General features: G+C 46.1%; 1 protein-coding gene across 1 annotated transcript in view; it reads right to left on the bottom strand.

The window, feature by feature from the left end:
* Positions 1 to 3827: 3827 nt before the first annotated feature.
* TYSND1 (trypsin like peroxisomal matrix peptidase 1) overlaps positions 3828 to 20373 on the bottom strand; it is a 32531-nt gene continuing 15985 nt past the window's right edge. Inside the window, exon 5 of the mRNA XM_084845569.1 lies at positions 3828 to 5435. The gene's annotated coding sequence lies outside the window, so the exon portion shown is untranslated. The remainder of the gene's footprint in view (positions 5436 to 20373) is intronic.

Below are 20373 nucleotides of genomic sequence, written 5' to 3'. Positions count from 1 at the left end.
TAAAAAAAAAAAAAAAAGACCAGAAAGCCTCTGAGCATGGCAAGTCTCCCACATATCTGGGATAACATGGTAGATCTTTTTCAAGTTAGGGCAGCTGATTTGGGGGCGTGCTTCAGTCCAAGATCATCTCTTTCTGTGAATGAACCGCTGTCTTGATGGGGGATAATGAATCACCCAGTCTTGTCTTTACTCAGACAATTAAGATTTATTCAATTAGTCCAGTGTTTAAAAACGGCACTCTTGTCCTTCAAGCCAACAAGCTAGCCCAATCTTGTAAATAAGGAAACAACACTTTGCACGCACCCTCACAACCCCTTCCTTTTCACAGCTTTGCTTTCCACAGCACCCTCACCCATCAAGACTGAGTTGTTTTCAATAAGAGCATAAGCTGTCTAACCAGCCTGGGAATTCAACACCACGTATGATGTGTGTGTGTGTGTGTGCGCGTGCATGTCTGTGTGTGTGTTTTTAAGAAATAAAGACTCTCCTTCCCCCCTGGGATATCGTCAAGCGAGGATATCATCACCATTGGCATCACCATATCAAGCAGCATTTCCATCACCGGAGCTCCACATATCAGGCAGCTCTGACAATTTCCCCTGCTTTGTCATCTTTGTGCTGGCAGAGAGGGAGAGGAAATAGGAGAGAAAGCATCTTATCTTACTATTAGTATCAACCAGATAAGGAGAAATCATATTTCTGGAACACCAGCCTGCATTGCTATAAAGACTTCTTTTCGAAAAGCTCAAAGGAATAATAAAAAGGCTCCATCTAATGCTAGGCAGTGGATGATTTGAGTTTGCATGCGTTTAAATCTGGGGTGGCCCTCTAGATGTTTTGGCCTGCAACTCCTAGGTTTCCTCATCTTTGGCTGTGCTGGCTAGGACTGATGGGAGTTGTAGGCCAAAACATGTAGGCCAAAAGTTGCCCACACCTGCTGCAAGTGAACATTGTGTAAGTAAGACACAGGCAGTCTTCAGCCAGCAGGCCAAAGTGGTAACCCTAGTAACAGCCGGTGCGCTTCATTGCTTGTTTACGTCATTCATGTCTAGGTCTACACTGAGGATATTTACATTTTTAGGTGTACACCTAGAAGTGTGAATGCAGTACATGTTTGTAACATGTTTTGAGGCAACACGTATTGTCCAGGTACTCTTGTCAGAGAACTGTGATTGGCTGCAGCTCCCCGTTGGGCGTACATACAGTAGCAAACCTGGGTTTGCCTCTGCGTGATACGTGAAATGGGCCTAGCAATTTGATCTTTATAGTCTTTGGTCAGTGCAAATCCTCCTCCTATTATTTTGGGCCTTGGGGATCAAACGTGTCCGATCCTGTTCTCTGAGCTTTCCTGTCTGGAGTGTGGCAAGAACTATGGAGCCACTCACTCAGACCTTAGATGGGTGAGAAATTGCCTCCCATTGGAATATCCTTCCTGGCTGACGAGCAGGGCATCAATGGATACATGCGGAAGAACTATTTAATTACCGTCAGATGAATATAGAACACTGGTTGCATTTTTCCGTCTGTGAATGCAAGAATTGTCTTCCCTTGATCTGTATTCATTTTGGAGATTCTCTGAGGAACGAAATGGCCCTTCCTTCCTGTCAAAAGTGCACCTGGAAAGGTTGACGATCAAGGCAAGGAAATCCTTGCGTATATGAAGATGGGAAAGTAATTGCTGCTAATGTCTGCAATGAAGTTCTGAATCTTAAACTCCAGCTAAGCGTCCTGAGTACTTCAGTTCATTTTTAAGCATGGAGCATAGACTGCAGTTCTTGAACCTTCTCCTCTGAAGTTAGCCATTGGGCTGGTTTGCACAACGTGAGGATGGCTAATAAGCACAGTGGCTTGTTAACCATCCCTATACATTCTGGTCATGTGCTGCCCGATTTACCTAATCACCCTCACTGGATGCAGCATGTCTTGGTGTCTGAACCTGGTGTGGGTGGGTGGCTGGGGTGGTTAACAAACCACCCACCAACCCTAGAACGAGCCATGGATTCTGGGTCTATATTTAAGCACCGCAGCCACCCACCTTTGCCGGGTTCAGATGTCAAGCCCCTCCCAGCGAGGGTAATTAGGTAAGTCGGCAGCACACGAAGGGATGGTCACCACGCTACCCTCTTGTCATGCAAACCCAGTCACTGGCCTGGTTTGAATGATTGTTAGTACCTACCATGGCTTAAATAAGCCACAGTGGCATGCGGTGTGTGCCAGCCACCATTGCGAATATTGAAGCCACAGCAGGTGCTGTGATGTGATGTGCGACTTATTGTGATGTGCGAACCTGGACGGGGTGATGCGTTGCAGCCATGGGCTGCAGTGAGGTTCTAGGGTGGCTTGTTAACCACGGCGACAAGTCATGATAAGTTGGCATGGCATGCACCATAACCCACCATGGCTTATTTAAGCTACAGTGGGTGCCGACAATCGTGTGAACCAGCCCATTGACTCTGATAGGATTCCCCCTCTCCTCCCTGGATGCTTTCACTAACACCTGTGCAACTATTCCAGAGCAGGTAGTTTGAGGATTTCAGGCTAAAGTTGCAGTTCTCTAAGCACACTTAAAGCAGAAGCATGTTCAATTGAAAAATGACTTGCATATGGTGCCTCAGTCCAGTCAGGTGCAACAGCTAGCATTCCCACCCCCTCAAAATATGAAACCTGCCAATTAAGTGAGTCTCAGATGAGCACTGAGATGTGGATCCAGTGTCCATCCAGATATGCAGCCACATTGGCTGCAGGGTGTGTGTGTAAGCCTGCTTCTGTGCGTGGATTTCCTTTACTGTATCAAGACAATTGTGTTTGGGACTGGGGTGTTGAGTTCACAGGTGTATTGCTTTTGAAATCTGCCCCATACGCCAACACATGCACACCTCTTCGCCACCTTTGCGTCGAAATCTCAAATAGATCATTTTGGCACGCTTTTTATCAAAAGCCTCCAGATCTCCCCGCTCTAGATTAGCAAAAGCCAATCTGTCTACTCGGATCTATTTATTAGTCCTTTCTCTCTCCTCTGTACTGGATCTCAGCTCAGTGTTGATGGAAAGACTGTGTATATTGAAAACCACCAATAGATAAGTATTTTAAAAGCATTGAAATAAGTTGGTTGGGTGTTTTTTTTTTAAAGAACAACAACAGAAACAACATTATGTGCTTAATACACCAGAATTGAGAGAGAAGCAAACTTGCCTATAACCTGAAAACATATTTAAAAAGTTTTATGTGCAATAATAACTTTTGAACTTTAGAGTTAAAAATCGTGCTCAAGTGCTTCGATTTCAGTTTGTATATTTAAGTGCTGCAATTGTATCTCAGTAATTCTAGATGTTTAAAAAACAAAACCAAGTGTTAGAATGTATGTGTGCATATGACGGGCGCTAGAACAACATGGGTAGAATCACGCCAAAGTCAATTGCCTTTGAAGTCCTGTTGGGAGAGTTAAGAGCTTCCTTAAATCTACCCCACAGAAATCATGATGGGACTTTTAAGGCTGCAGCCCTACACATGTTTACCTGGGACTAGTAAGCGCCATTGAAAACAATGGGACTTACTTCTGAGTAGACATGCTAGGCTTGCCTTGTAAAGAGCTCATTTTTGGCGGGATCTTGCCCCAAGCTTTTCTGTCCCTAGGTCCCCTCTCCCCTTTCTCCCACCTGTGACACTCTTGTACTGCTTCCCTATGGCTCCCTGGGAAATCTGTTTCACATTGTCGATCTCTGCCTAATACATAACTTAACTTACTTATTTACTTACTTACTTACTTAACCTAAGGAAACAAGTACACACATACACCATTCCAAGAAATGAAATACAACATTATTTTTAAAAAAAGAAATAAACATTTATAAACATTCCACTTTTCGTGTTTTCATTTTGTCAGCTGTGGTTTTGTAGCAACTGATGGCGTGGGTGGCGGTTATATTTTGAAGATGCATAATGAGGCTGACAGGGACTCGGGTGAGAATTCTGCTTGCAAGATGCCTGTTCTTGTTTGGCATCATCTGGCTACAGCACTCCATGATAGAATCCCACTTCTTCCTAACTGGGAAGAATGGGATATAATTTGAGTTTGGGGAGAGCCTCAGAAGTTCTTTTCAATGCCAGAACAGATCAAGAGGGATATGAATTCCTATGAATACTTGTTGAGTTCTCTTTCTCCTAGACCAGGGGAGGGGAATGAGTGGCCTTCCGGGTGTTGTTGGACTGCAATGCCTATCAGCCTTAGCCAGCTAGCCAATGATGATGAGAGTTGCAATCCAACAACATCTGAAGGGCCACACGTTCCCCATCCCTGGCCCAGACACTTTAGACTATGGTCCTGTCCACGCAGCTGGAATGCAGCCCTCAACAGGGTCCAACCAAGCATGCATGGACCTCTGCAGAAAAAAGTTCCCTAGCCCTGTCTTAAAGGCCCATCAAAATGCAAGCCTGTAACAGAGTGTAAGTCTTCAGGAAGTGCTGTAAGAGCATTTGCATGAGGCAGAAATCACTTTTCATGTGCTGCTTTTATGAATATTTGATTGCCATTAATGTGGAAGAAGGGCATTTGTAATGCAAATGGGCATTCTGGACCACATAGATTTCACATGCACCTTACAAATTGATTGAGGCTACAGCTACTTTAAGCCTTGAGTGGAACAGAAATCTAAATACACAAATAAAAGACAAAGCTGTATGTTTTTCTGTCATTTCACAGCAGCACACAAATTTGAAGCCAGGCACATGATTCCGTATCTTAGAATCATAGCTTTCCTTTTAAAGTTTGTAGTTCTTAACAGCTGTGTGGCTCGTATGTTGAGAACCTTCGATTTGATTTTTTAAAGCAAGCAAGTTTCTGGGCCTTATAGCTCAGAGGGTGGGCTTAAGTAAACATGGCAAATTCCTGGGGAAATCTCAGAAGCCAGAAAGGGAGGGTGGGCAGGAGGACTAGGATTTTTCCAGTGGCCAGCCAGGGAGAATCCAGGGGTGCTTCCAGGCAGAGGGCTCCTAGTGCTAACAATCAAAAGGCATTATGCAGCCATTCTGTATTTTGTTTTCCTTTACATATTTTTTTCCTGAAAGAATTGGTGGGAAAACATGGTAGGGCTACAAACAGAAGGCATCATCTGGACCCTACCATAACATTCCGCGAATGAAGCAGCGCGGTCGCACAGTGAGAGCATGCAGACCAAGAGAGGTGTAGCTGTCTCTATTGGGCTGGGGTGCTCTTCAAACGATCTATCGCCACACGACATCCTCCAGTCCACATAGAGCCATAAGCTGCTGCTGCTGCTGGAAATGGCCTCCTTGTGGTGAATCAAGTTGTCCCCTGGCTACAGCAGACAGAAGAAGTCGTTGCATGGATCTCGGCCATCATTCTGCGATATTCCTGGCAGTCCTAATGCTTACATAGCACAGAGGAGCCCAATGACCTTCCTTGCTCTCCAGAATAGCTGTGGAAAAGGCAGTTTGGGTTTCATTCTCCAGTTCCATATTAAAAAACACTCTGCGGGAAGGGAGCCCTGCAAACCTGAGATGCTGAGTTCCTGCAAACACTCTGCAAACACTCTGCGGGAAGGGAGCCCTGCAAACCTGAGATGCTGAGTTCCTGCAAAGTGCTGAAGGCCTCTTCCTGTTGTAATGTGGGCATGACCCAACAGTGGCACTGCGATGGTAGTTCACAGGCCACAAGCCAAGAAACCCCGGAGATGATTCTCTCCCTGCACCGTCCTTTCCTGTTGTTATCAGGGCATCACTGTGGGATGGGCCTTTGGCCAAGGCTCTGCAAGTTGCAGCTGTCCTTTCAGCTGCCTGAATTTCTAGGCCCTCTTCCAGGGCCTGAACAATGGCAGGCCTGTTCACCCTGGCTTTGTATATACAGCACCTGCTGGCAGATTTCACTCTTAATATTACCGGGGACCCTTCTCACTTTGCGACTTGTACCCAAAATGCATATTCCCAAGCACAAAATGCACAAAATTCCCACTTCTGTGGATTTCACCAACATGGCCGGCCTTGCCAGCAGCAGAGAGCGGCAACCCACTTCAAATGGCAACATGGATGGGGGCAGGGTGGGTAAATGAAAGTGGCAATTGGTGTCTGAATGGTGTGGCAGGACCTCCTTCAGGCAGCAAAAGGTCTTGGGATCAGCACTGTATGGAAAGAAAGGCGATGAATGGCATATGCACCATTGTCTCGGCTTGTCATCTGGTGGTTCAGACACTGGTTACTCCCCTCTGTCCACGAGGAGGCAGAGCCTTTGAAGAAAGGGTTGACTTGAGGCAAAACCAGGTATCTCCCACTTCCCTTCTAGAGCAGGGGTGCAGAACCTTTTCCAGCCCGAGGGCCAGATTCCGTTTTGGAGAAGCTCTTGGGGGCTGCATTCCAGTGGTGGGTAAAGGCAAAGGGATGGAACCAAGCTACCAGCATATTGTAGCTGAAAGCGGTTACTGCCAGTAACTAAGCTTTAGGAGAGGCATCTCAACCTTTTAGAGCGCAGGAAGAAGTGCAAAAAAGCCAGGAAGCCACCAAATGATCAGTGGCCAGGGGAAGGGGGTGGGTCATTATGGAATGCCAGAGGGCTGGCTTGGGACCACAGGAGGGCCAGATTGGAACCCCAGGTTTGAGGTTCTGCACCCCTGCTCTAAAACCAATCTCTCTTACGTGTCTGTTGGAGAAGGTTCCAGAGTGTCTGATGTGGCAGCCCTACCATGAGGCCGAGTGAGGAGGGGTGATGGGCAGCAGATTTAGGGTGCCATTAAAAGTACTAGGAGCACAGGAGACAGATGGATCTCACCCATGGGACAAAAAGCTACTGGAAAGACCTATGGAAACCCCATTGAACTGGGGCAACACTTCATGAGGGGTGCATCTAGATGGAGGGTTCTTAGCACTAACACTTAAAAGGTATTGTGCCGCTATTCCATTCTTTTCTCCTCAATGGATTTACTGCGGTAAAAAAGAAGACAGAAGAAGTGATTGGAAAACAGAGGGTTATGAGTGGCAGAGACGTCTGGACCCCCCCATCAAATTCTGTGAATGAGAAAAGGCGATGGCACGATAAGGCCTCATCTGGAAGCACCCCAAGGCTTGTGCAGAAAACCTCTTAAATGGAATGTGCTCTTAATTAGCGCGGGGTGGATGGGTGAGGGGAGATACCATTTGGATTTTCTCCCTCAAAATGCCTGTGCATCTTTGTGCTTTGATGTCTATCACAATGTAAAGTGAGAAGCAGCCTTTGGGTTTGGAGGAATATCAGCAAACCTTCCGGGCTGCGTGGTGATCACAGGAGGCCTTATTTTTAGGAGTTTGGCTCTTTGTTGACTCTGTCTCCCAAAGCTTGTATCGATCTGGCAGGGCTGGCATCAAAGGTAGGCATGGTTGGGCACCCGCCGAAGGCCCGCACCCTGCAGGGGCCCTCTGACAAGAGTCCCCGGACTTGCACCTCCTCCTCACCATCGCAGCCTGCTTATATTCACGCCTGCCTCTTGCTCTGGCCCAGACAACGGTAGTGGCGAAAACGAGCAGGAGACGCCACGGCCTACTTGCTCCCTGGCTCTCTGCTGGTCGAGCAAGCAAGGGGTGGCAAGGATGAGAAAGAGCAGGAGGAACAACAGCAGCTGGTGACAATGGCGGTGAGGAGGAAGACTCACTGAGGGAGGGGGCCCATTGAGGGTGTTTGCAGGCTGGGGGCTCCGATTTTGGTGGGGCTGTGGATCCATTCTGGGTTTGAGTCAGAACCCTAAAGGAGCTATCCAAGGTGCTGAACCCTATCCCCAAACTGGGTTCGGCACCTTGGGCAGCGCCTTTAGAGTTCTGGTTCATTCTGACTGAAACCCAGAATGGATTCACAGTCCCATAGAAATCGGAGCTACCAGACTCAGCCTGGAGCCAGCACTGCTATGGAGCACCAACTTCCAGAGCAGCCAGCTTTCACGAGCACTGTCGGCTATCGGGTGAAGCCCGTCCCCTTTGCTCCGGGTAGTTTTCCTATGGTTGCATTTCCTGGGGAAGCCCAACACCAACACCGTTTCCCAGTTTCACTTGTACGCTGCCTCTCCAAATGCTTGAGGCAACTAATAACAATAACAACGGCCAGATGAAGCATCCCCCGTTAACAACGAAGAATAAGCACTTTTGCCAGAAGGCAGGTGACTCTTCCGTAAAGATAAGCCTGGCATGTCTTTCACAGTCAGGAGAACAGGGCTTGACCAAAAGTAGACTGCTCCATAGTCTGGAGGCAACCACCGTCAAGGCCCTGCTTCACCCCAAAGACAGAAATACTTCTCTCACTATGGGCACTCAGGCAGAGCAATCCTGTGGGTCCAGGAGACAGAGAATCTGAAAGGAGGAACCATCTTTGCCTCTGCCCTTCAGGGCTGGCCACCACTTAGCAATGCCATTATGCTTTTTAAGAGGGGAGGAAGTGGGGCAGTTTGACAGCAACTGCTGTCAAATTGTTCAAACTGCTGCTAACAGTGATGCAGCTAGGTAATTTTCGACTCTGGACTAAATGGTCTTACTTGCGCAGGGGGTTCCTCTTTAGACGGTAATGTATATTACTTCAAAATGTGGTAACCCACATTTTGTGGTAGGAGGGCCCCCTCAATGCATTTTGCTGCATTTGGGGCCCTCCTGCCCATCCTGCTCGGTGGGGCCCTGGACATCTGCCCCAAAGTCCTACCCTAATGGCACCATTGGCTGCTAACATGTACTCAGTGCAGTTTAGGGTAGACTAGGGAAAACATTTCTCCAGGAAGGGATGTGAAGGCTATTCAACAGTTGCCTGCACAGTTTATTGGCTGGCATGGACATCACTAGAGCCACTGTTTGCCCCGCTCTGGGCCTCACCCACTTTTGGCTTTGGCCATGCCTACTTTGTGCCACAGCCACTGCAAGCAAGCACCCTAGAAGGTTACATGAGAGCAAAGATGGCCCTTGGGCCGAAAAAGATTCCCCACCCCTGCTAGACATAGACTAATTTTGCATCACACACACCCTGCCCCAATCAGCTAGCTCAGTCTCTCCCAATCTGTCCCCTCCTGATGTGTCGGACTGCAACTCCCATCGTTCCCATTGGCCATGTTGGCTGAGGATTATGGAAGTTGCAGTCCAAGCCATCTGGAGGGCACCAGGTTGGGGAAGGCTGAGCTAGGTGAAGAAAACAGACATATGCACATGACCATGACCATGAAAGTCCATCTTAAACTGCACACAACTAGTGCAAAGCTACCACCTCACCCCCAGAGCACTGCCGCCTTTCTCTCTGTCATTGGCTGTATAGCAAATAACATCACCTATATTGTGACTTATACTGAGAACGTGCGACGCAAATGTGTTGACTAGTGTGTGTGTAACCTCCTTCCAAGGGGGCCACTGCCAGACACAGAAGGCTTAACAGCATCCAAAGGCAGCAGATGTTAACTGCTGACCAGCTGTTAGCTTTGCTCTCTTGGGGCAGCTTTGTAGAGTTCACAGCTCAAGGGGCTTTAGAGGCTGTGATCGCCTGGCCAGAGTCCCGGTTGGCTAATCATTTTTGCCTGATCATGACATATCTGTGCGAGAGAGAAATGTGTTTGACATGTCAAACAGTGCAGGTGGCTTAGCGGCTCTTCAAGGCTGGACCTGACCGTGCACTCTGTATCCTGCTCAATGCTTACTTCTCTGCAAGCACACCGGCCTCAACAGCACACATGTTTTACAGGATCTAGCAAAGAGCCTTGTGGCATTTTAATGAGAGTACGCATTTATGATGGCATAATAAGCTGGCTCTCTGCACAAACTGGTGCGTTCCAAATGTGTGCACCTACAAATCCCCAGCCAGTACGATCTTAAGCAGTACGATCTTAAGCAGTTGATTGGGGAAGCTGGCATAAGCCTTCGTGGACCAGAGTCGACTTCAGCAGATGTGACGGTGGACTCCAGTCCATGAAAGCTTATGCTTGGGGTCTCCAGTGAAATGCCTGTGGAACCAGGCTGCCTGTCCCTCCTGATTTTTATTTTATTTCTTATGATTATTTATTATTCAGCAAAGTGAAGTTCTGTCCTCCAGCCCCAATCTTTATTTGGGTTCAAAACAGTGTTTTTGAGTTTCGGAGTTCAGACTCCCCCTCTGCCTTGTACTTAAGTTCTTGGCCAAGTCACTTTTAGTCTCACCAATTTGCCTAATGGGAAATAAGTGTTTTGTGACCAGCCATGCCCACCATGGCAGCCATTTTGTGAATGGGCAAGCCCCCCCATGGCAGCCATTTTGTGAATGGACAACCCCCCCCCCCATGGCAGCCATTTTCTGAAAGCACCCATGGCATTCACTCAAAATTCCAAACGTGTCCACTAACCCAAATAGGTTGGGGGTGGGCTGGGGCTTATGCCATCATAAATGTGTTTGTCTTTAAGGTGCTACAAGACTCTTTGCCATTTTGCTGCAACAGACTAACACAGCTACCCTGTTGGAAATTATTACAAACTATGTTGCTGTGTAGGCCAATACATGTTGAAAAAGGATACAAATTCTAGGTTGCACCACTGATTCTGTCCTTGTTATACAGAGTCTGTGCCTGCTTGTAAATCTATGGGCTCAGTATTTGGGCCTCAATTGCCCTTTCCTGCTGCATACTACCGCAAGCAGGGGTGCTCATCCTCTTTCAGCCTGAGGGCCAAATTCCATTTCACAGAAGCTCTTGGGGACCACATTCCAGTGGTGGGTGGGGATGAAGGCAAAAGGGGGTGGACCAAAAGCAACGGGGCAAGCCAACCACTGAGAAGGGAGGAGAACTGCATAAACACTGAGTAACCACTAAATAATTGGCAGTCGGGGAAAGAGGGTGGGGGCAGGGCCAGTTGGGAAACCCTGGATGGCTGGATTGGGACCCCAAGCAGGCCAAGCACCTACGATCATCACTAAAAGACCCCTGTCCAGACTGAAGCCAAATTAAGGGAGAGGTTGAGAGAGGAACACTGGAATGGCTACTCTCTGGCTCTAGCAGTTCCGTCAACCAGAAGGGCTCCCAGGGCTAGTCCCGCTGCCAGCTCTTATTTCCAGCCCCCCTTTATCTGCATATGCTCTCATTTGTCCAATATTCCCTACTCATGCAGAAGACGCTACTAAAAACTCATTGCTACCGTTTGCTTACCACTAGCTTACTTGATAAGGAAAAGAGCCAGTGAGCAAGTAGGCCGTGGCATCTTCTGCTCCTCCTCCTCACCACCACCACTGTCTGGGCCAGAGTGAGACGCAGGTGAACAAGCAGATTGCAGTGGTGAAGAGGAGGAGCAGGTCCAGTGGGCTCTTGTCAGTAGGGGCTCATAGTGGAGAGTGGGCCATCGGCAGGTGCCCCGTCATGCCTACCCTTGACACTGACCCTGGCACAGGATTGCACTCTTTAATGCTGCCACATCCAACCTCCTGTAAGCTTGAATTGGGCCCATCAATATAAGAACTGGCCCAAAGCTTCCGCTTGTACAATTAGAGAGACGTATTCATGTAACAGGCTCATATTAGACATTCACAGTGCCAGAGACAGGGGCAAAAAGTAGTCTCATGCATTTACTAGACTTTTACTTCTTAATTATTGCCCTTCTTAATTAAAGCCACTGCATTTCTCCGGGGAATTGCCTGAGGGTCTAACGCTGATCACTGACAAGTGATAATTCACTAGAGGTAAGCCTAAAACTATCAGGGGGTTACTCCAAGCGACATTTAGCATAACAGCTCTAGTGCAACAGGGGAGCCCCTGCCTGAAACCAAACAAAGCCCAGTGAATTGAACAGATCATGCCAGGACTTTCCAAAACACCCTAGCAACAAAAGAGCCATTGTGCAGGCTTGCCATTCTAAGTCACCTGGGCTATGCTTAGCCTTTGCCCGTCCTCAGAGAGTGGCTCAGACTAATTCCATCTTGGTTCATTAATGGGGCTGATTGAGCAGCCACAGCCTCCGGCATCGGCCTGTGTTTGCGAGAGTTGTGCTGCTCCCCCAGGTGACAGGTGCCAACACCTTGGCAGCAATGGCAGCTCCTTGGCAAATACCCCGGGTTGCTTCTATAAGGAGAAATCTCTGTAGGCCAAGCGAGAGGAGAAGGCCAGGCAGGCTAGCATGTGTATGATTGTGTAAAATGTATTTAAATCAGAGGCAAGCAACCTATGGCCTACAGGTCTTCTCTGGACCACCAAGACGTTCACCCAGAAAATGGTCTGAAGGTATCACATATAGCATCATCTTTAAAGCTAAACCAGTTTGGCCCTGGACATTAACCTGGAGGAGAAGCTGTTGGGAACCTAATGTCTCCACTATGCATTCCTCATGGTTGCAGAAAACCTGCTCAGGGTGGTATTGGACCCATAATTAAGCATCATGAGAATCTGAGCATTTAAAAAAGTTTTTGTTTTCTTTTTTGAGAGCAGGCTTCTAGCCCTCATCACTGCAAATATACATTTGAAAGTGTGTGGCCAATGTCTACTTAAATCTCAGAAGCTGGGGAAGAACAAGACTTCCAGTAGCTAGGTACTGAGTAGTGAATACATAGGATTGCACATATTAAATGTGGTTTTATTGTATCTTGATTGTATTTTTAATTGCATTTTTATCATCTCTATATATTGTATTTCTTTTTCTTTGATAGCCACCTTGAACTTTTGGAGGAAAAGGCAGGATATAAAGGTTTTAAATCAATAATCAAGAACAATAAATCATGCAAACCAATGGTCAACTTTTTCCCCATGGAAAAAAACAGAATATCCAAAATAAAAGAGAATAAAATCCCAGATTTTCTGCAATCATTCTGGAAAACCTTTGTGGAAAAGAAAGGTGCTTGGCTGACTGGCCAGCCAGCCTCATCTCCCTGCCCAGCAAGAGATGGCAAAGGCTACACAGCACATAGTTAAGCAATGTACAAGATGTAGTACTCACAAATCTGGATAGCTTTAAAAGGGTATTGGACAAATTCCTGGAGGATAAGGCTATCAGTGGCTACTAGTCCTGATGGTTAAATGCTACCTCCAGAGTGAGCGACAGTATGCCTTTGTACACCAGTTGCCAAGGAACACGAATGGGAAGGTACCATTGCACTGATATCCTACTTGTTTCCAACAGGCAGCTAGCTGGCCACTGTGTGAACAGAATGCTAGAGGAGATGGACCCTTGGTCTGATCCAGCAGGGCTCTTACGTTCTTATGACACCTTTGATCTGCTAGCAAGCATACAACAGCCTTTCTAGTATGCAGCTGAGATACACGCTCTTAAATACGCTCACTAGGAAATCAGCAGGCACAGAGAGGGAAGCTAGCTAGCTAGCTAGCTGAGGCTTCTGTGTCCCTGGAGCAACAACAGAGGCTGAATCTACACAAAGCAGTTATACTGTTATCGTACCAATAGTTACGATAATGGTATGATAACAGTATAACTGCTATGTGTAGATTCAGCCAGACTGTCACTTTCTGAAATTACCATCCGGCTGACATGATTCCAACCCCTCCAGTGTCTAATGCTGAACTGGCAAAGCGAGGCGAGGCAAGGCAAAAGCCAGGGAATTCAACAAACAATACTGCTCCATTTTGGTTGGGATTGGGGTTTCCTACCCTTCATCTCTCTGCGCCGTTTTGTGGGCAACTGGTTTGCTGAAACCTTTGTGGCTGCTCTCGTTTAGACAGCAGCAATCTAACCGAGAAGATCAGATCTTTGCCTCGGCACCCAGCAACAACTAAGCGAAACAGACCTTGAGGCTTTTACTCTTCTGTATTGCAGCCAGTGGCACAGCTAGGTAATTTTAGACCTTGGAGTGAATGGTCTCACAAGGGGGAATTTTTAGAAAGCCATTCAGTTGTGATGTACTCAACTAATGTTTCTCTTCTTCCCACCAGCGCTGTCATTCCATGCTTTACAACTGCTTCTACATTCCTAATACGGTACAACAGCAGCAGCAGCAAAACTGTTTGCGAACCCTGCTTTTTTGTGTGTGAATTGGAATAATTATTTCCTTACACTAAATTTCAGGCATACAAGTGGTTTTGTTAATAAAAGTAAAGAGAGCAGGCAAAAGCGGGGCCCGCCAGTCCACATTGACCTTAAGTAATTCGGGGGGGGGGGGGAGGTATAAATCAAGACTAGGTGCTTTCCCCAATTTCAGATGTAAGATCAAATCCCTATCTTCCTCCATGGTAACTGGAGCCCATTCAGGGAGCACTGAAACATTTTCTACCCTTTGGTTGATGAAGGGAGTATTTGTGTCATTGAACATCTAATAAAAATGTACTTCCTAGACACATGAGGGAATGCAATAGGAATTCTGGATAGGCATCTCAAAAAAGGTTTTAAGGCGCAATCCTATGCATGTTTAGACAGAAAAAATGCCTACAACTCCCAGCATTTCCTAGACAGGCATGCCTGGCTGGGGAATGTTGGGAGGTGTAGGACTTTTTTTCCCTTCTAAACATGCATAGGATTGCACCCTTAGCATCTTTGTTGGAGGAGACAGCTATCAGATCAATAGGCATATGGTCAAGGAACACCTAATTACAAGGAGTTCAAATGTCCAGGGCCAGATGAACTGCATCCTACAGCAATAAAGGAACTGGCAGAAGAACTCTCAGAACCACTGTCTATTCTCTTTGAGAAACCATGGAGGACGGGTGAAGTGCCAGATGACTGGAGGAGGGCTAATGTTGTCCCTATCTTTAAAAGGGGCAAAAAGGAGGAACCTGGGAACTACAGACCAGTCAGTCTGACATCAATCTCTGGGAAAATTCTGGAGCAGATTATAAAGCAATCTACCTGTAAGCACCTTGAAAACAATGCAGTGATTACTCAAAGCCAACATGGATTTGTCAAGAACAATTCCTGCCAGACTAATCTGATCTCATTTTTTGATCAGGTAACCTCCCTTCTGGACTGTGGGATTGCTGTGGACATAATATACTTTGACTTCAGCAAAGTTTTTGACAAAGTGCCCCATGATATCCTGATGAGCAAACTAGCTCAAAGTGGGCTAGATGAAACAACGATCCAGTGGATCCACAGTTGGCTACAGAATCGGACTCAAAGAGTGCTTATCAATGGGATCTTCTCAAACTGGGGAGAGGTAATGAGCGGGGTACCGCAGGGCTCAATCCTGGGCCCAGTGCTCTTCAACTTTTTTATTAATGACTTGGAGGAGGAAGTGCCAGGAATGCTTATCAAATCTGCAGATGACACAAAATTGGGCGGGATAGCTAATACTCTGGAAGTCAGAAACAGAATTCAAAGTGATCTTGATAGGCTGCAGTGCTGGGCAGAAAACAACAGAATGAAATTTAACAGGGATAAATGCCAAGTTCTGCACCTAGGAAAAAGAAACCAAATGCACAGTTACAAGATGGGGGATACCTGGCTCAACAATACTACAAGCGAGAAGGATCTTGGAATTGTTGTAGATCACAAGCTGAATATGAGCTAACAATGTGATGTCGCTGCAAAAAAGACAAATGCTCTTTTGGGCTGCAGTAACAGAAGCATAGCTTCCAAATCCCGGGAAGTATTAGTTCCTCTCTACTCAGCACTGGTTAGGCCTCATCTTGAGTTCTGTGTCCAGTTCTGGGCACCACACCTTAAGAACGATGCAGACAAACTGGAGAGGGTTCAGAGGAGGGCAATGAAGATGATTGGGGGACTGGAAACAATGCCCTATGTGGAGAGGCTGAAAGAACTGGGCATGTTTAGCCTTGAGAAGACTGAGGGGAGATATGATAGCGCTCTTCAAGTACTGGAAAGGTTGTCACAAAGAGGAAGGCCAGGATCTCTTCTCTATCATCCCAGAGTGCAGGTCACGGAATAATGGGCTCAAATTACAGGAAGCTGGATTCCAGCTGAACATCAGAAAAAACTTCCTGACTGTTAGAGCAATACGACAATGGAACCAATTACCTAGGGAGGTGGTGGGCTCTCCCACACTGGAGGCATTCAAGATGAGGCTGGACAGCCATCTGTCAGGGATGCTGTGACTTGGATTCCTGCACTGAGCAGGGGGTTGGACTCGATGGTCTTGTAGGCCCCTTCCATCCCTACTATTCTATGATTCTGTGATCAGTAACTTCCCTGATTCCTGCATCATCAGTTGTTTCTTATAAATGATTAACTGGAAGAAGGAATCTGGTAAGATTCTAAAATTGTCTTTTTTATCCTGTCGATAGACATTATTCTGGGTTTTGTTTTTCATAAGGGCACATTCCTGATCCAGCCACTGGTTATTTGAAATACTGGACCTTTCTTTGGTTCTACCCTACCAGCAGTAATATTCATCTCAAAAGCAAGAATTAGATGATCAAAAGATTGCAGAATGTCAGTGACACTATCCAGAACTGTAACTGTAGACTTCAGGAACACATACTCAGAGGAATTAAGTAACAATGACATTTTCTCTTCCAGTTTTATGTCCCATTTAACTCCTTTTCTTTTGAAGTAACCAGTTCAAAATGATAAGAACACCAAGTCGAAGCTAAATTAAGAGAAGAAGGGACAGCCAAAACAGTAAGCATTGGCAAATGATCACTCTCAGGCCGATACTCCAGTTTTTACAGAAAACGAACACTGATTCTGAAACTAACACATTATTAACCATTCTACTTCCTCTACTTGAAATGCAAGTATACTCTTCTCTGTTAGCAACCTGCCAGTTTCTGTTCAAAATTATCAGATCCGTATGTCTAATAACATGAGCTAAACAGGAACCTGAGTAATTGATTTTTTTTAATCCTTAAAGAATCTGGTTGATCGGGCAGCCATTCAAATCCCTCAGATGCCAGGATTTAGAAGAATATAATGTATCATTATCTGAACTTATCCTTGCGTTAAGATCACTGGCAATAATTAAATGAGCTGAAGGATGATCAGATTCTATTGTAATAAAGTATCACTCCAATTTCTCCTAGCTGGCCTTCACTTCCTGCCTAGAATGCACTGGTGGCAAGTGTACAATAAAGAGCAAAACCCCCTACAAGCTTTACATTTTATCAGGACTGCCAAGTAATTGGATTATAGCGGGGCACCCAATGAGAAGGAGGTGACTCATGCAAGTCATGCACTAGGTCTTCCTTTCCGTATAGTAGAACTAGCTTCCACTGTTCTGGCTGCAAACCCTTTTAACTGGGTTTTTTTTTTTTCTTTATCCCATGTTTCCTGGAACAGCAAAACATCAAAGGAATTAATACATTCAACAAAGCCACATTCATTTTAGCATTCCATCTGGTGATGTTCCAAGATACAATCTTCATATGGGATATGTTGTCAAGCTTCCCTTTTGCATCCTCAAAGATGCAAACATTATTGACAGAGTGATTTATAACTATGTTGGGGTCTGAAAGAGTTTTCAAGATAAGCTCTACAGTCTTCCCCATGTCACTGGGCTCAAAACACCAACTCTCTATCCATTCTTCTGCAGACACCCAATTGTGAGCTGGGCTACTGCCGACATACCCCCTGACAAGACAGTCAGAACTGGAATCTAATACACATTTAGAACCAAGCTCTAATTTATAAGTTGCATTGCTTCCTGAAATTTGCTATCTAACAAAGCTTAATAATGATATCTTTAAAAGCCCGACATGGAATGATACCCAAGTTATACAATGCCTTCTCCTTACTAAGAATCATCAAAGGTATTCTGGACATATCAAAAGTTAGTAGAAATCTTTTACAGTGCAGTTCTATGGCTGAGGAATTCTAGGACTTTTTTTTCTGTGTAAACATGCATAGGATCGCACCCTTAGCCAAAGAACATGTTTGCAAAGATTCAGCTGTTGGCGAATCAACATGCCATGGAGGAAGTTGAAGTAGAAAACCCAAGTGCTGACGGGCAAGATGTTTTGAGCACCAAAAAGGCATAGGCCCTTGAAATGGAAAAAAATATCAGGTACTATCTGATTGGTTTGCAGTACAAATTTAAGGCGAACTGTTTGCTTATTTTGTTGGAGACCAAATGTTTTATTACTCTGATCGGGAGGCTCAGAACAAGTTAACTGGTTTAAGGGAGTCGCTAAAGTTTGAGCCAAAAGGTAACATTTATCCAAATACATTTTGACTGGCTGTAAATCTTTTGCAGAGTCTGCTAGGATTTGATTGTCCAAAGCACACACAGGACTTTTATTAACACCACCTTCATTTGGAAAATACCATTTGAAGGAGCTTTTTCTACAAAAGTATGAGATAGAGGTGGTACATCTGCTTCTAAGTAAGCATATCTATTCAAAGTGGAAACTAAGAAGTCTTTCAGATTGCCCTCAGTTGTCGCAGGATCGGAAAAATAAACCTATCAATTTTGGTTTGGGGGTATATCCCAGAACCTTGTGAAGTACAGGGGTATTTCTTGTTACCCATGATTGTTAAAACAATTTCTAAGCCAATTTACCAAGATATTGGTGGTAATAAAAATAAAAATAATAACCTTAACACAAAAGCTAAAACACTTAACAACAGTGGCCCTAGTGAGATCATTCAACTCCAGCCTAATACTGAGGGAACAATCCTATGCATGTTGCGACAGAAAAACAGTCCTACAACTCCCAGCATGGCTGGGGCATGCTGGGAGTTGTAGGGCTTTTTTCTGCCAAAACATGCATAGGATTGCTCCCTACATCTCCCCTCCTCATATGCCATAACTAGCTCAATCCTTCAGTACTAGAACAGAAAAACTTTTGTGGAAAGCAGAAATTCTGTGGACTCAGTTTAGACACCAACCGCTTGTTCACAGGTTGGCTCCATCCCAAGAAAGGAATCCACTGGTGAAAACGGCAAGGAGCATCTGCTGTGCATTCCAACATACGTCTCCAAGTGCCATGCTAAGTGTGCACCTAGCGTTGCACTTTGTGCAACTCTGAGGCACACACAGAAGCTGCTGCCTCTGCTTGCCCCGATCTAATACCTGAGAGGAAACAGGAGACGGTGGAATCAGCTTGAGTGGCAGGCTGGGGAACCAACAGGACAGAGCACAAACTCCCCCTCCTCCCAATGAGCAACAGGTTTTTTGTAGCTGTGAAGCAATCCACCCCACCCCCAACCCCAAGGCAATATTGACTATTAGCGAATGGACCAGGTTGGAACAGCCCTTAGTTTGAGGCAGCGAAACCTTCAAGCAAAGTTACACAGCTGTCAGAACTGGACACTTTGTGCCTGCTGCGCCTGAAGGAAGCTATGCCCGCTGGCAACCCCAGGCATGACTCCTGACATGGTGGGCCCCTATAGCATGCTGAGGGAGAGGTCTGTCCTCTCCATTCCTCGGGGTGAGGGGGAAGCCCCACAGCAGGGGGCAGGCCTGTGTTTATCTTGGCTTGCTAATCTCCCCTGGCTTCAAACTGTACGAGCTGGTTATGGAAGCCTGCACCTAGTGGCTGAAGGTGTTTTTGCAGGCTTCAGCCACATGGACACATTTAAATTAATTAAAATGAATGCATTTTAAAAACAAAATAACCCTGAGGTGCATCCCCCTAGGGTTCCCTTAATATGCATGCCAAGTTTCAGGCGTTTAGGTGTCACGGTCTTGGAGGTATGGTGCTGGCTGACATCCTCTGTTGTTATAGATTTATTTAGCTGTTACATTTATATCAAGGGCTAGGTGATCTCCTAGCCCAGTGAGATGACAACTGAGATCCATGCCTAAGGCCTGGGTTGCCCTTCAACCAGAAAAATGTGAAGAAAAAACCAGGGGTGGGTGGCTCCTGTTCTACATTGCATTACAGCGCAAGTATTGCACCTAATTTTGCCACTTGCGTCTCCAGAGATAGGCACAGTTAAAGTGTAGTCCCCTGTGTGTTTACTTGCTGAATTCAGCAGGGTTTAATCCCAAGGAAATGACAGCCTTGAAAGAATAATTAGTCCTTCTGCATCACCATCACCATCGCCTACCTGTGTCTAACTGGCACATATTAAAGTGGTTGGGTACTTCCTAAATCCCTTGAATCACATTCCCATCTCACCTTTTTACAAAGAGAGTTGCATGGGAGGCCTGCCATTCAACCTGGAAAGGGGTCCAGCTTCTTATTCCCAAGTATGTGGAGAGAGGGGCTGCAATCACCAAGTGCTGAGGGATATGCCCTCTGCACATGCTTAGGGGTACCTTGTTTTACTGCAGAATGCTACTGCATACTTGTTCAGGGTCTTCTGAACAAGGATACAGTAACTGCTCTCTGGATTAATTAATGTAGGCTGCAAGAGTATGATCTTGCACAGCTTTCCCCAACCTGGCAGCCTCCAGATGTATTGGACTACAATTCCCATCACCCCATCCTGAGGGCCATGCGGTCTGGGGTGAGAATTGTCAACACATCTGGAGGCCACCAGGTTGGGGAAGGTTGGATAGAGCAGAGGTAACACTGTCAGGCTGTCTCTGCATCACTCCTTTTCCCTGGGAAGGTTGCCAGCTGGATTCAC

Source organism: Heloderma suspectum, chromosome 3, assembly GCF_057233095.1.
Source record: "Heloderma suspectum isolate Gila_16-S chromosome 3, 16-S_ref, whole genome shotgun sequence".
Lineage (NCBI taxonomy): Eukaryota > Metazoa > Chordata > Lepidosauria > Squamata > Helodermatidae > Heloderma > Heloderma suspectum.
Note: the sequence above shows the minus strand (reverse complement) of the source record. Positions and strands in the feature narration are given on the sequence as shown.